Source organism: Otolemur garnettii, unplaced genomic scaffold (genome assembly GCF_000181295.1).
Source record: "Otolemur garnettii isolate 467f Iridium unplaced genomic scaffold, OtoGar3 scaffold00200, whole genome shotgun sequence".
Classification (NCBI taxonomy): Eukaryota; Metazoa; Chordata; class Mammalia; order Primates; family Galagidae; genus Otolemur; species Otolemur garnettii.
In genome coordinates, this window is record NW_003852595.1 from 2,199,127 (window position 1) to 2,203,822 (window position 4,696).

A 4,696-nucleotide genomic window follows, 5' to 3' on the forward strand; every position below is an offset into this window, starting at 1 on the left:
AGCTGTCCTACATGTTAAGTAGGGTTATTCCTATTTTAAGGATGTACAATCTGAGGTCCAAAGAAGTTAGGTGATTTTTCTGAGGTCACGGTACTAGTACATGGTGTCATTGTCAATTTGATTTAGTTTCCATGAACTCAAAGCCCATTCACTTTCTTCCATATCACTCGTCATCAAGATGAACGGGGAAAACCATCCTTCCACCTTGCATGCTGTGAGCAAGGCCGCCCTGGAAGCAGCTCTCAGGTTTCAGAGAATGGGATGAAGTTTAGAATCTGAATTTTGGTTCCCACAGGGTGCATTTGAATCTCGCATCTATCTCTGTGTTTATTTTTTCACTGCTGCAGTTTCTACTGTCCTTCATGATCATCTAAATTTATTCTTCACTTTATACAATTCATCAACCAACACATTAAAAGTTTGTTCCCTTATTAAAATGTCAGAATTATACAATGAACTCATAATGTGAATGTAATAGCTTAATTTTATTCCCAAACGTAAAGGAAAAAGTCATTGCTTTTGTCATAAGAGTTTAAGATATGCTTTTGATGAAATGCCAGAGCTTTGTTGGTTAAAACCGTAGGTGGCTATGAGAGCCTGTGAATTATAGTTAAGTGAAATCCTTATCTCTTAGGGTATAGTTGATTATTTAAAAGAGAAACTAAATTTGGTTCTCCATAGATTTTATATTTTAGAATGACCTTCACTTTAAAATCTGTATTATTTTTGTTTGAAAAACTTAATTCCACTGGATATCAGTTATGTAATCATTAAGTTGTCAGGAAAATAGCTGCTAACACTTCATTTTGATGCCTAAATGGAAGTACTGCAGGTCACAGTGCAGCTCCGTATAACTGCTGAACTCTGGTTTTCCCTTGGCATTTCTAGACCATGGCTCTGAGTTTGTGGGTCATGATCAAGTGCCCATTAAACAGTGTTTTTAAATTGGTGTCAAGAGATGTTGAAGTGCAGAGATGATGTTGTCGTTGACCTTTACACTGTGTATCAGGAAGTTGTTTATTGATTTTCTATTTCTGTGGATATGTGGCTCCCCAAAATAAAAAACCAAACCATTTTATTCAAATAATTTTTTTCAAAGTAAATGTGTACTGTGAACAAGCTAAGGCCTTGGATGATAATGGGCACATTTGAAATATGATGTTAACTTGGAGATTTAAAATAGGCCTAAAATAAACCAGCAAACAAAAGAAATGTTTGCAATAAATGATAATTAAAGCAAAGAAATAGCCTGTCGGTTCAAGCACAAATCCTTGTTCTTTCCCTAGATACCCTCATATACACATGAGTGTGGTTCACCATTAAGTTGAGTAAAAGCATAGATAGTCTAGTGAAATTGACTTGTGTAGCTACTGGAGATCTATTTTCTTTAATAATCAAAGAATTAATTTGAGCCAAGCACAGTGGTGTGCACCTATAGTCTCTGCTACTTGGGAGACAGAGGCAGGTGGGGGCACTTGAGCCCAGGAATGAGAGATCAGCCTAGACAAAGTAGTAAGACCTCTATCTGAGAGAGAAGAAGGAGGAGGGGGAAAAAAAGAAAATTATTCTGAGATTTTGTGATCTATTGCTTTCATTCAGATATTCAGGATAAATCTAAATGGCTTTAAAGTAAATAAGCAAACGAATTAATGCCATTTTTAGAGCCAATCTATACTAGAAAAGCCTGATCTTGGAGTCTTAATAAAAGTGACATGAGCATTTCTTTTCATTAAGAAAAAATAAATACAGTTCTTTGAGGACAATGTTTTATGTGGACGAGGATTTCTGGGGCTGTGAAAAAGAATAGCATGTGATCTGGCATTTAAAATACAGACTTATTGCACTTGCTTTCCAAGAACACTTGGTTCAAATACTAAGTGTATTATTTGTTAAAATTGCCTTTTACAAAACTGATATCCTTTTAACTTTGGGCATAATTAGTTTACTCGGGAAAAAAGTATTTACTTGTCCCCACACTTTAATTGCATTTCTATTTGAACAGAAATGAAAATGACATTTTTCAAAAATAGCTGATAAATTATGTCAAGATAGATTTAGTTATGTGGTTATTAGAAAACTTGTCCCAAAGCAATTATTTCACATTTTATAGGGGAAACGAATCTTTCATGCTATATCCCAGTCACTTGTGTTTCATTTTACTATATTTTTAGTGTATGTGTAAAAATGTGCAGTATTCGATCATTTTAAACCTAATTTACAAAGCATTAGCCATAAACAAGAGTGATATATTGTGTCCAAAGTAATTGTACAGATTTTTCATCATGAGAAGCAGTTGATTTATTTCAAATGGATTTTTTTTCCTCTTTAATGTGTCAAATCATAGGAGACTGTTTTCTGTTTGCTAACCCCAAGGCAGGGCAAGAACAGACAGATGTGTTTCAGAGCACAAAGTTCCTATGTATGAGACACTTAGGAACGTGAAGAAAGCCACTTAGACAAGCTTGATGGGAATTCACAATGAGTTCATATTTTTCAGTAACATTTTCTTTTTGGTCAGGAACTTTGTATTTCCCAGTTTAGTTTTATAGAGTGAACTAGAACGTGGACTATGTGTTCAGGTTGTACGCAGGAGGTACAGGTACCCCAAGGTTCATGTATTCACTAATAAGCTTTCAGCTATCCTGTTTATATACTTTCTTTCTTGCATACCAAATTAAATTATGCTGTTGTCTTTCTTGGAAAGCAGGGTTCATTTCCTTTTCTCTTCAACTTTATTCAACTATGCCATTCTTTAGCTGTACCTGATCCTCACTGCTCCCCAAACCCTCAAAACCGTTCATTCTTTGGCAGGACGGGGCGGCTCACACATATAACCCCAGCACTCTGGGAGGCCAAGGGAGTGGATTGCCTGAGCTCACAGGTTTGAGACCAGCCTGAGCCAGAGTGAGGCCCTGTCTCTAAAAATAGCCTGGTGTTGTGGTGAGCACCTGTAGTCCCCGCTTCTTGGGGGCTGAGGGAAGAGAATCACTTAAGCCCAAGAGTTTGAGGTTGCTGTGAGCTGTGACACCACAGCACTCTACTAAGCGTGACAAACCGAGACTGTCTTGATACCAACAAACAACAACAAATAAAACCTATCATTTTCTGCCTCTTTTTTTTCTTTTGTAGTTTTTGGCTGGGGCTGGGTTTGAACCCGCCACCTCCAGCATATGGGGCCAGTGCCCTACTCCTTTGAGCCACAGGCACTGCTCACCCCCCCACCTTTTTTTTTTTTTATTGACACAGTCTCTCTATGTGGTCCTGGGTAGAGTGCTGTGGAGTCATAGCTCATAGCAACCTCACACTCTTGGGCTCAAGTAATCCCCTTGCCTCAGCCTCCTAAGTAGCTGGGATTACAGGTGCCCGCCACAACGGCAGGCTGGTTTATTTTTATTTTTATTTTTATTTTTTAGTAGAGATGGGGTATTGCTCTTGCTCAGGCTGGTCTCAAACTCCTGCTTGAGTAATCCATCTGCCTCAGACTCCCAGAGAGCCAGGATTGTTGGTGTGAGCGACCATACCCGGCCCACTCTGCCCTTCCCAGATGATTGGTCTCATTTAGATTCATGACCACTGATCCTAAGCGGGCTGGAGTGCCGCCCTGCAATTCTACTTTCTCCTGGTCCACTCATCCAAACGGCCTTTCCACACTTGTCCTTCTCAAACTTTGAAACTAACAATTCTCCATTTTTGCTGTCAGCTGACTGATTACGTGTCCGCTACTCTACTTCGCTGAAAAGGCCAAATGTTCCAAGGAGTGTCCCCAGGCTTCCTCCTCCACCCCACCCCGCGGCAGTCTGCCTCCCCTCCTGCGGCTGGAGAGGTCCACGCCCTATTCGGCCACCAGCCCCTCCACCTGCTGGTTGGAGTCACTCCCTCTCCTCTAATGGGGTGTTACCGGGTGAATCTCACCTCTTTGATACATCCATCCCTGCCTGGATGACGTCATAGAAGCATGTGATTACTTTTCTCCTTTAGAAAAGAAAACCCTCTCTTGACTCCCTCCTTCCTTTTTAGTGACTGTTCCATTTTTCATTTCCCCTTTTCTGCAGAAACTGGAGATAAATAACTTCCGTATGTGTGGTTCTCTCCTCTGCCAATTCTAGAACCCTCTCCAGTTAGGCTTTCGCCCCACTGACCTCGGCTGCTTTTTTTCAAAATCTCCAAAGACCTCCTGAGCCCTTGGGCAACTGGCACTCTGGGTCAGGAACCGGTTTGGGCTCAGCCAACTTGCTCTCCAGGAGCAACTGGGCAGTGAACTCAGGGGCCTCAAACTGGGCCCTTAGGGAGGAAGTCATCTCCACCCCGCATCCTGTGTTCCTCCAACAGCCTTGGAGGAAGCTTCCCCGCAGAAGCTCTGCTGTCTAAAGGCCCCTACTCAGGTCTGGCCATTATTTCTAGAAAACTTCAGCTCACAGCTGGAGCCCACTCCGCAGCTTCTGAGTTGACCGGCCCTCTGCAAACTGAGCCAAGCTCCCCACTCTGTCTCCTGCCCTGTGTATGTCCACAGAGGAGAGGACACCAGGGCACTGGCCTCAAGGCCCTGCCTCTTAGGTTGGGAAGTGGGCGCTTCCACCCCCAAAGCACCTTTCCAGCTTGGTAAGATGCCGCCTTGCCCCCTTAGGTGACTGGAGCTCCAGCTGCCGTGCTCCCAGCCCTGCCTCCCAAAGCCAGTTTCCAATGTCCGGTTGCCATG